Below are 12,487 nucleotides of genomic sequence, written 5' to 3'. Positions count from 1 at the left end.
AGATAATATTTTATACCGCGGCCATTACAGCGATTGCATTAAATATTACTACTGCATTGCGTTTTGCTTTCAATATAAATGTGACTACATATAAAGTTTATTATAATCATATTTTAACTAGCTTTATGAATATAAATACAAACATACAATAATATATTCTTAGAACATAGTTATAATTTTTCAATCTTACTAATATTATAAATGCGAATGTTTAGATGCATAGATGTTTGTTTGAAGGTATCTCCGTAACGGTTCAACGGATCTTGATGAAAATTGGCAAAGATGTAGAACATAGTCTGGAAGAACACATAGGCTATTAAGTTATTCTTTAATTCTGCGCAGATAGAGTCGCGGGTGACAGCTAGTTATAGATATAAATATTACAATTAAATGTCTTACTATCATACTCGTACATCCAACCGCTCGGAATTAAAAAAATACATAATAAGTAGTCTATGCGTTCTTCCAGACTATGTTCTACATCTGTGCCTAATTTCATCAAAATCCGTTGAGCCGTTCCGGAGATACCTTCTAACAAACATCCATCTAAACATTCGCATTTATAATATTAGTAAGATTAATATATAAAAACTAATATAAAGTATTGCATTCAGTGTCGTTAATTGATCACTGAGATTTTAAGTATAGATTAGTAAATCTCTAATGATAAATTTATCTAAACGACTGTTAAACAACTCTTAACTGTAATTCATTGTTAGGGACCTTACTAAGTCAATTTTAAACCATTTACGCGCGAGCTATATTTATCAAAGTTGCTGTCGTATTATATATTTATAATTTGAATAGAGCAAGTTACGCGTATATGTCGCACACGACTATTGTATTACTTCCTGAATCACGAAAGCGCATCGTGAATACACAACTGCATTCGTACAGATGACTCAATAAATACTAGATACTTTAAATATAGACATGGATTTATTAATATAAAACAATTGGACTCTCGCATCTGTATATTCAAATGAGTAAATAACTTATCGTTGGTTTCTGAAGCCAAAATCTTTTTTTTTTATATCATAAGGTGGCAAACGAACAAACGACACCTGTATTCGCCGAAATAGCGAGGCGACCGTTACCCATAGACATCTACAAATGCAGATGCGTTTCCTACCCACAATCAACGGAGAAATGGACGCACTGACTGAAAGAGGATATTTCCCCTTCCTATGCGTTCCCTCTTCCGCCGAATCCACTTCACCTTCCCATCCTTTCCTAATAAGAAAAGGGTGGGAAGGGAAGGAGGACTAAAATTAGGCCTCCGGTACCACACTCATCAGACGAAACGCGGAATTACTTCCACTTCACGCCTGTTTTCTGTGTGGTTGTGGTATTTCACCGGTTGACCCGGCCAATACGTGCACCTAACAAATATAGTTGTTCAATCAAATCTCTGGTGTAAAACATATCATCATTCCTATCATTATCTTTGACAAAACAGTAATAACAATATATTTTAAATAGGGATTTTTGGTCTTAGAAACCCATGATAAGAATGGTATGATGTCTGAAATAACTAATGATTTACTGTGAGTTTCTGAGACTAAAATTTTAAAACATATTGTTGTGTTTGTTTTGTTAAATATAATGACTGTGACGATATTGTTTTATGCAGAAATTTCGGTCTCAGAAACCAACGATAAGTGATTTGATTAAATGATAAATTGAAAGAGAACTCTTTTAAAGTCTTTTACTATAACATTGTTATTTCATTTTATTGGTATATATTTTTATATATTTACAGAGCGTCGGTGGCTTAGGGGTTAAGCACTTGACTTGCAATCTGCATGTCCTTGGTTCGAATCCTGCCATGTAACAATGTGTTTTTCGATTTATATATGTACATCTATCCGACGTTCTTACGATGAAGGAAAACATCGTGATGCTGCACATATCTGAGATGAAATTCAAAGATATGTGTGAAGTCAACCCGCACTGGGCCAGTGCGGTTGACTATGGCCTAGTCACCAAACTTAGGGTAGGCTCCGAGCCTCAAATTGGGGCCGTATAGTGGACTGATGATGATGATGATTCGTATATATTTGATCGTCGATTAATAATATGCTCATACTATAGTTATAAAAATCCCATCTTAATTCTTCATTTCGTACTAAAACATTATTCTAATCCTGTCATCCTGTGACACATAGCACATTTTTCAACACTTCCAAAAGGTTATAAAGTTGTAGTCATTTCTCAACTGGCCAAGAACAAAATAAATGTTATAAACCGTTATTATGTACATGTCACCGAAAGACTACAAATTTTGTCAGTTCATAATCTGACCAGGTTATTATAAAATGGCTAGTCTAAAAGTTTCCACAGTCGCTAAATAACACGTCAATTTGATAAAGGTTCATTCACTTTACAATTTTCCGTCATTTAATATGGTGAGATTATATACTGTCCAAGTTCATACTGTGATGGTGGCATTACAAGAGAGAACCGAAATGGACACACGCAGAGGCATCCGGAAACGTCTAAGAATATCTTTTCTAAAAAGGGAACCAAAGCGAAAAAGTCAGAAGGTGTGTCCTGTCCCGTACGACACAATGGTTATTAGGAAATTTATAGCTTTCATCTAAATAAAAACTAGCTTTTGACCGCGATATCGTCTGCGCGGAATTAAAGAAAAAAACTTAATTAGTAGAGTATGTGTTCTTCCAGACGGTGTTCTACATCTATACCAAATTTCATCAAGATCCATGCAACCTTTCTACAATATTTGATTTCCGAACTTTCCAAAAATCTTTAGCACATTTTATAAACCTAAAAAAAATAGCATATTTATTTTTTTTGCACAGTATACACAAAAGAAACGACAAGTAAAAACAGTTACCTTTTCAGTAAAATCTGATCTGAGTACGTATTTAAAGATTATGCAAATGTGAACCTAAAACTGTAAAGAGAATTGTTTTAGAGTGACGTAAAGTGAACAGAAGTTCTGTGGCAATAAGTAGGACCCACTTAGGAATGCATAAGCATATTCAATGTCATGTTATTTATGAGGAAATAAAGAAGACCCGACAAAACAGTTACAATATTTAAATCTGGTGATGCAAATTAGTTTTTTTTTCAGTACAAGATTTTCTAATGTCCTTATTTTTTTATATATCAAAAGGTGGCAAACGAGCAAACGGCCACCTGAATTCGCCGTAATAGAGAAGCGACCGTTGCCCATAGACATCCGCAAATGCAGACGCGTTGCCTACCTTTAATCAGCGTAGAAGGGGACGCACAGAATGAGAATATTTCCTCTTCCTTTGCGTCCCCTCTTCCGCCAAATCCATTTCCCCTTCCCATCTTTTCCTAATAGGAAAAGGGTGGGAAGGGAAAGAGTACTAGGCCTCCGGGACCACACTCATCAGACAAACGCGGAATTACTTCACGCCAGTCTTCTGTGTGGTCGTTGTATTTCACAGGTCGACCCAGTCCATTCGTGAACCCAATATTGTTGTTGCGGGATCTACCACTGACCTTATTTAAGACAGAAATATAACTTACTATCTTCATTTGTTATTTTTAAGATGTAACAGAGCTCTAAATAAAAAATAACATAATTTTTCAACAGACTTTTCCACGTTAATATTTACTAATAATAAAAAAAAATTAACAAATCTAGAGCTTTATTTGACTAAATGTTTTACTCGACTAAAATATAGAAACAGACAACTAATTTATGGGTGTCAAAGTATAAAAAAAAACAAATTCAAACATTTATTTAAGATTAAGAAAAGTACTATTAAAAAGTTAAAACTAACATCTTATATCAGTTTTCATATCCCAATTTTCTTTAACAAGCATTTTATGAAAGTACCATTTTTGAGTACTTCGCTCGCGATACGATATCTGAAACTTGCACGTCGACGACACACTGAGATAAACTTCGCGGAAGATGAAAGAATTTGTTAGATATAAAGGTGAATTATATTTTTATCGGAATTAGACAAATGGACCCCCCAGTACGAAATTTATCAATACTGTGAATTTCTTTTCTACATAATTGTTAAAACATATAACTTCAAACCTTCGTGGTTTTCACCTTCGTGGATTAAGCTGTTTGAGCTCCCGATGTTTCGCAGTTGCATGCGCCATGATCACGGGTTGACTGACAACGTTACTTTTTACGAACTATTGTTCAACATGTTATCACTTACATTGTTTTTTTTTTTAAGTATTACTTTTTGCGTTCCTGTGAAATTAAAAGGAAATAATCCGTTAAGTTATGTTTTTAAGCAATCAAAATAAATCTTCTGGATACCATTATGAGGGAAATATCGAACTAGACTAAATAGAAATAGCAAACTTTACTAATCGACAAAGACTGAGTCATGGATATACGCAGTTGCACCTTTCTATGTCAAGGGCGTCAAAATTTTATCTTTTTTATTATATAATCCTGGTATTTAGAACAAAAGCTTTAATAAATAAAATTAGTTTTTTTTTTAAGTTTTGTGGGAGTTAGATTAATTGTTCTTGTCATTTTAACATTGACAATGGTGTGTCAAGGTTAGAGCAGGACGGTGGCTGACATTTGGCAGACTTTGCCAGATAACACGCGTTGCCAACTTACTGTTCTTGCGTGAGCTTTTGTACAAGTTTTTACAGAATAACATAGCGCGAATATTTGTTAGAACGTTTTCGTAACCACATTGACAAAATTTATATTAAAATTTGTTTAGCGTCGTAAAGTACACCAAAAAATCTCATATATTCTCAAATTTTGTAGATGATTTTACGAAGGCGTGGGTCGCAAAAGTAGGCACTCCTTTTTTCGCTGCCGAATGCAAAGGAATATTGCTATCTCTTCTTTTGTCAAATAGAATATAGGGATGGCAATATGTTTATCAGTTACGTTTATTACTTAAATATTATGTTAAAAATACAATTGCTAGAGAAGGATGTTTTAAATTTATACTACAGAAATTGCGTTCTATGTTTCTTAGCTTAAAGTTGTAAGATAGGTTCAAGGCAATTTCTTTGTATATATAACTTCATCGTAACTTGAATGGTCCTTCGAAGTCTTATAAATGGAAAAATAGTCAGGTGGCAGCACGTTGGTTTGCCGCCTTATTATATAAAAAAGTAGTTTTAGATTTTCATGAAACGAAACGTCTTCTAACGTTTTTGATTGACAAAAAAAAAACAACATAAGTATATTTTCGCACTCAACACAACATCAATAGTCAGCCGACTAACTCATTGCTCACGCTTCACGTAAATAGCAACGTCGTAATTAAAAATATACATTAATACTTAGTTTTACACATTTTTTTAAATCTAATTCTAGTAAAAAACTGTATATTAACACGATGTGATCTGAAATGGATTCCGTTAAGGTAGAATATCTTCAATATGTCTTTAAAATAACTACAACCAATCATTGCTATGTAAAGGTCTTTATAATTAGAAAAGTTAACGCATTTTAATTATTTCATAATCTACTAGCACTTGCACGCGAATTAGTCTACGGGGAATTAAAAAAAATCTAACAGTGGTAGATCCCGCAACAATATTTGTTGGGTGCACCAATGGGCCGGGTCGACCGGTGCAATACCACAAACACACAGAAGACAGGCGTGAAGTGGAAGCAATTCCACGTTTCGTCTGATGATCTTTTTCGGTATGGGAAGGAATAGTAGATTTGCCGGAATAGGAATAAGACATAATCTCTTTCCGTGCATCTCCTTCTCTGTCGATTAAAGGTAGGCAAAGCATCTGCAATTGCCGATGTCTATGGGCAGCGATCGCTTTGCTATTTAGGCGGATTCAGGTGATCTCTTGCTCGTTTACCACCTTATGATATAAAAAAAAATCCCTGTCACCCCGGGGATAGTGTGGTTTAGTGTGAAAGAAAATTCCTGAATCGGTTCAATAGTTTGGAGTTTAAACAAACAAATCCTTTCTCTTTGTCATATTATTCGCATACATGCTAATCTTTTTTTAAATTTGTAATTATTAATATTTTTCTACTGTTCTATAATGTAAAAAACAATACAATAAATTCAAAGACTACAAAACTATCTTTTGCCAGCTAAAATTGTATATAGCAAGTATAAAACTATCATAATAATAAAAGAAACAAAAACATAAGTTCGTCTTCACAATAGGAAACTGTAGTTATAAAAAGCGTTAGGCTTAACGTTAAGTAACGCGTTAACTTAGCCGTAACTTAAGCGTAGCAGGCGCGGCGAGGACAGCGATGCCAAGTTGCGGACCTGCCAACATAACTGTCAACGACCCGTCACTTACCCACTGACCTTGGCAACCTTTTCCTTGAAAGGGTACTACTATATCCTGTTGTAACTTGAACTTAACTTAAAATGTTTTTTGTAACAAATCTTTACACAGACCTACAAACTCGTAGACCATTCGTAGCAATAAAGGCTTGTCAATGGTTCAAGTTAAAATGCATTGGTTTTTAAACAATCCTCGGTCTTTAATGATTTTATGAGGTATTTGACTGTTAATTTTACTGATTCTGGATAATTCGTTCAATTAATTTTGTAATTGATACATGTCTTTCGGAAAACCGCAGTAAAATATGTAACATACAAAATTAGAGTAAAGCAAAAGCAAAGGGAAAATGCTCATATCACGCTGCTATGAATCTCGTAAGCTGCGTTGTATTCTCCGACATCCCCCTACATCCCCTATAACTTATTGTGCCCTATTATGTATTGAGGGTAAGTCGTAACTAAACACTGTTCTTTCTTCACATTTCTTTGTATCTAACAATGAATGTATGCGTTTGTATATAATTTGTACTATATATTCGCAATCAAACATTAAGTGTACGCTAAGAGAGGCCTTTAGTGTAAGAAATCTATACTTAGCGACTGTTTAAGTTATCAATACATATAAAATTCTATTACTACGGTTAGTGTTAAGAAATATTAAATCTTAGGCGTTCTCTTTCAGGATATTATGATTATAAATTTTTAAAAAACCTATTTTTAATATTAACATCAAGGGGATTGCAGAATTTTCTATATATCTTAGTTAAATTTAACGCGTGCTTCAATTACCGAGGCGAAACGACCAGAATAGGGAACAAGATACTACGACGTCGAGCGCAATAAAACTTTATTTTATATCCTTTCAGTGGAATCTTACTGCGGGTACAAACTATAGCGTTACGAAGGAAGTTTAAAAAATATCAGGTCTCTTTTTCAGACGTACGTTCATTTCATACATGCTAGGTTAGATTAGGTTAGGTTTAAAGAATTTATTCTGAAAAATACAAAAAAGAAAAAAGAAAAAAATATTGCCTTAATATTCTACAATGAAAATTCTCTATAAAAAGACCGACTACATACTCTCGCTCTAGCTACTGATGTGTTAGGTTAGGTTAGGAATTTTTTAAATGCGCGTTACCAAACCATGAAAACGCATTGTGCGTTTCATCCGGAAGATGAGTCTACGGGGTGTCTCGTATCTACAGCTTGCCTTTCTACGGAGTATACCTAACACATCACTTGGACCACTGCCCAATATTCGGTAATAAACAAATAGTTTTCTACAAGGAAATAATTTAAAAAGATGCATCAAGGAAAAATATGCCGTTTATCATTTGAAATTGTCGTAGCTACTATTAAAATGATTGTTTCAAAATGTAAGTGAGATTTTAAAACGAGGTCATCAATTTCACGTATTATACAAATGTATATCCTATTTAGTAATTCTTTTTTTTTTTTCATAATTTTTCATATATATTTCGTACAGAGGTTTTTGTCTCAGAAACCAACGGTAAGATGCTAAGGTGTCCAAGGATCTATTCATTTTTCACCAATCTCGTAGCAAGTTCAAATGTCACATATAGCAACACTGTTATTAATTTTAAATGCATCACCAATTTATCATCAATTTAGTAATTATAATTAAGAACGTATCGCATCCCAAAAACCATAGATCTCGTGTACGAAACGCTAAGCTGGTCTGCAGTCATCGACATTTGCAATTTATAACGCCCGCCCCGCACTACAATTACGCCTGTCCCTCTACATAAATTTCCTACCCGCACTCGACTCTACGACCGCCTTTCTCGTATTTATCGGCTCGCCGGTTCATTTTTTATTATTTTTAGTGGTGCTCTGAGGAAAGCAGAAACTATACTGCGCCCTCTTCATATTCACTTACTTTATTTGTCGCCAGATTTGTTCAGTTTCCGTAGATATTTTCTTAAATAAATTATATTTTATATCACTTATACAATAAATAGGGCTATTTAGATATTTGAGTTAGGAAAATTATTTCATACTAGCTGTTCCTCGCTACTCCGTCCGCGAGGAATTAAAAAAAACTACCTATGTAGCCTATTTGTTCTTCAAACTGTATTCTACATCTATACCAAATTTCAAGATCTATGCTGCAGTTCCGGGGATACCTTCTAACAAACATCAATCCATCTAAACATTCGCATTTATAATATTACTAGCTGACGCCCGCGACTCTGTCCGCGCGGAATTAAAAAAAAACTTAAGAAGTAGCATATCTTTGTATATAAAATATCTTTTAGACTATGTTCTATTGAGCCGTTCCGAAAATACCTTCAAACATCCATCCATCTAAACATTCGCATTTATAATATTAATATGAAGATAACGCGTGAAATAACCAAAAAAATTACAACATTTATTACGATTGATGTGTTTTCTAATTTCTCATATCAATTAGATTAATTAAAAGACCACAAGTCATATTTATCTTTTTGATAGTTAATTAAATTTTCAATGAGATTGTGTAAAATGATTCAGTAGCCACTTCCTTATACAATTCAAAAGTTTTTCACAATCTATGATGCAACCTTCGCAACAAACCAATCTCGAAGTACCGCATTACGGTAGACATAAACTAGCACATTCATCTACACGGAATTTAAGCAGTTCGATAGTAAAAAGGTCTGACAGTCGACATTACTCATACTGTACAACTGATTCTAGAAGTTTAATGTTTCTGATATATATAGAAAATGCATTGATTTTTTGTTAAAATCATAAACATGTTATAACTTAGTTTTTTTCTTTAAACGTAGATTTCATTTTTTTACATGGCTCAGAAATGCGTTCCGTGGCAAAAATTCCTTAACGATAATAGACGAATAGAAGAGAGTACAAAATTACGGAACTAATTCCGTAATTTACTAATAAATAAAAAATACAAAACTGATCTTCGTAAATTTTTGACACTCTGATTAATTAGTCCTTGAATTTAAATTAAAAATAGAGTCATACAATCAATAAATAACCAAACCATTCAAAAACTGAAATAGTAACAAGAAAGAAAAAAACTTATAACTCGATAAACCATTTCCCAGCTGTTATCAAAATCTTCGACTAAAATCCCGTTATCTATCCAAAGCCAATCAGCTAATGGACATTGCTTTACCTTCTCGTTCAGTGAAATTAAAAAAAAAATACTGTGTAGTTTTAAAAAATAAACAGGAAACACATTTACGTGCAAAACATTCTTGCTTTGGGGGCAGTGCATTCAGGGTTCATGCACATGTACCAAAATAAATATTAGAAAATCATAACCAGATACGAATGCATTTTGTTCAAAAATTCTAATACATTAAAACCTTTTTAGTCGTACAAAAAAATAAATTCAACGAATGCTTTCGTATTACTGGCCGTTCAACATTTAGAATTTAAAAATAAATACAGTAAGGTACAGCATTACGTGAAACATAATGTAAATTGGCTCTGTATTAAAAACAATGAACATAAAACACTTTTAAATATCCATAATTATTTATTTTTTAACATTTCTTGTGCTTGTGTTGCCATAACTTTATATTCCACGTAAAAAAACAACAATAATACTAATTTACACTTAAATACGAGGTTATTATCAACATTAACAGTTAGTGAAAAAACATCCAAACACCGAAAGTGGCAAGAAAAAGGGTGAAGGTAGAAAGATAAAAAAAAATAACACGAGGGGACAGAAAACATCGAATAGGTATATTTTTTAGAACATCGATGCGGTAGTCCGCTCTCACCGCCCTGGTATTTTGGGAACCTTCGAATCGTACTTTTCTTTTTTTCAAATATAAATCCTACTCAATTAAAATCACTTAATATGCACATTTTTTAAATCGACTAATTTAATGGATTTATTATTAAATATTAAATTACGTTTATTTTCCATTTATAAAATTGTTGTTTTATTTATTTTCCTATTAACGTTTCATTATTATTAGACTGTTTTCGGCTTCCTTTTTTAATAGGAAGTTTTTCTAAAATCTTGCTCTTCTAAAAAAATCAGACTGATTTACGTTCGTTTTTTTTACGTTTTTCTTTCACGGCTATATATAATCTATATGACATTCATTTATTCAATACAGTTGAATGAATTTACAGTTATTTTTATTAACAATAGAAGAAGTTGTTCCAAATTCAAAAAATTGTCTGTTGGAAATTCAAAATTGGTATCAATTTTAAGGCACATGGTGATTGAAGTGCTGAATACGTGAAGCTTCAGAGGAGCGGAAATGCTTCAAGCCTGTTCCGGCCAGTACGTATTCAATTAGGTTTGTTCTTCAGATGTGCTTTCGTTGCGTTACGATACAACACGACTTAATTTCACTCGATCAGACTTGGCAACAGATAGAGCTGATGTAGATTGAATCTTTGTTTCCTCACGATTTGATGATACAAATGCATACACGTTTTGTTTTCTTCGTTTTTATTTTTCTTCTAAATCATTCGGTAAAGATATTTTTTGTCAAATGTTGGTTTTTTTTTAATTTTTTATTTGAAATTGTTAAAAGGTTTCTTTTAGTTCGGTTATGTTTGCATCTTTTATTTATATTAATATTAAATTGTACAATATTTTTTTGCTAATAATACCGTTTAAGTTGCATACCATGATCTCGTCAAAGCAAACTTTCAGGACATCTTTCATTAAACATGTAAAGGCAAAATTATGTTAACAAACATTTTTAATCTGTCGTCGTATAAATCTTTACGAGATTATTTATACAAATTACATAAAACAGATGCATTAAAAACGAACAGCTAAAGCCGTAAAAGTCTAACTAAATTAGTTTTGTAGACGAAACGACTGGACCTAACTGGATGAGAGCAAAACTTATAGCAATAAATCCAATGATATTGTACATTTTGTGACACTTTCAAAAGACAAATGAAGGGAGCAGAAAACAAATGTAAGGCGTGACCTTTGCTGTTATTTATCTGTGTAATTTAAAGAATAAAATTAGTAATAGTATTTGATTTAGTGAAAAATCTAAAGCTCTATATCCTATAGAGTAGATAGAGCTGTAAAATAAAGCTGTTTAAACAAATAATGAATAATTCCAAAGAAAATTAATTACACTATTTTTAGTTCAAAATTTACAGAATAAATACAAAATATCGGAAACTTTCAGTTTAGAATAAATCACAATACATGATGCAAAATGATTTTTTAATTAAATTATTGCCTAGTTCATGTTTTATAACTGTTAACAGACAGATCAGTTTCTCGGTCTACTATTCCCAAATTACGAAACGGAATGAACAACTTTAGCAAATTCTTTCCGACATTCGTAGTCTAGGATTCGATGCGTCATTTTTAGATTTAAAAAAATCATAGTATTATGTCAGGAAATAAATAAAAACTAATTTAACAAAATATTAACACGATTCTACATCTATGAAATTCGTCTTACAGCTTTTTAAACATGATGAAAATATAAAAAAAAACAATACATCGATCTCATTTTCCCTTAATATTGAAACGGTAAAAATAATTAACTTATTCTTATCAATATACCTAAAACAATAGAGAATGGATATGATGTCAAAAATCGACAATCAAAAAGTTAAAAAAGATGTATTTGCCCTTTATAGTCATATTATAGAAAGGATTATTATAAAAATATATAAAAGTTTTGAACCGTATAATAGTTTAACTGGAGTAATGCAATAAGTCATTAAACAGAAGTGGGTTTTATCGTCTAGAAAGGCATAAAAAGGCACCTAATGTCTCTATTCAACTGCAGATAGTCGGAATGGGCGGCGTTACTCTATGCCGTATTTCGCCTGCACTACCCTTCGCATCTTCGCTTCCCAAACCATATCGATTTACTATCTACTACTTATTCCGTTTCGTTACTTGTTTCTTTTTAATCTTTCGATTCAATTACACGCTTTAATTTGAGCATAGATTATAAAATTTCATAGATTATAAGTTGTTATTGTAGAGTATAAATATATTCGTGAAATTAATATTGTAATTTAAATTAGAATAAATTGCTATTAATATAATTATTATTTTTTAATACTTTTGTTAATTTTTATTTTGATATCGTGCTAATATAAAGCTTCAAAAGTTTCTACATATTTCTTATGTGATGATGTGTTGGTAGTTGAAATACAATGTTATATAATAAAAAAATGGTATAATAAATTACTCCGTATTAATTACACTGTTATTCGTAAAGATATTATTATAATAAAACAAA

At 32.2% G+C, this 12,487-nt stretch overlaps 1 protein-coding gene across 1 annotated transcript in view; it reads right to left on the bottom strand.

Moving 5' to 3' along the window:
- The window catches only part of LOC106711275 (nuclear factor 1 X-type), a 38,360-nt gene that overhangs the window by 25,049 nt on the left and 824 nt on the right, over nt 1-12,487 (bottom strand). The gene's annotated exons all lie outside the window — the stretch shown is intronic.

Source organism: Papilio machaon, chromosome 23 (assembly GCF_912999745.1).
Source record: "Papilio machaon chromosome 23, ilPapMach1.1, whole genome shotgun sequence".
NCBI lineage: Eukaryota > Metazoa > Arthropoda > Insecta > Lepidoptera > Papilionidae > Papilio > Papilio machaon.
Note: the sequence above shows the minus strand (reverse complement) of the source record. Positions and strands in the feature narration are given on the sequence as shown.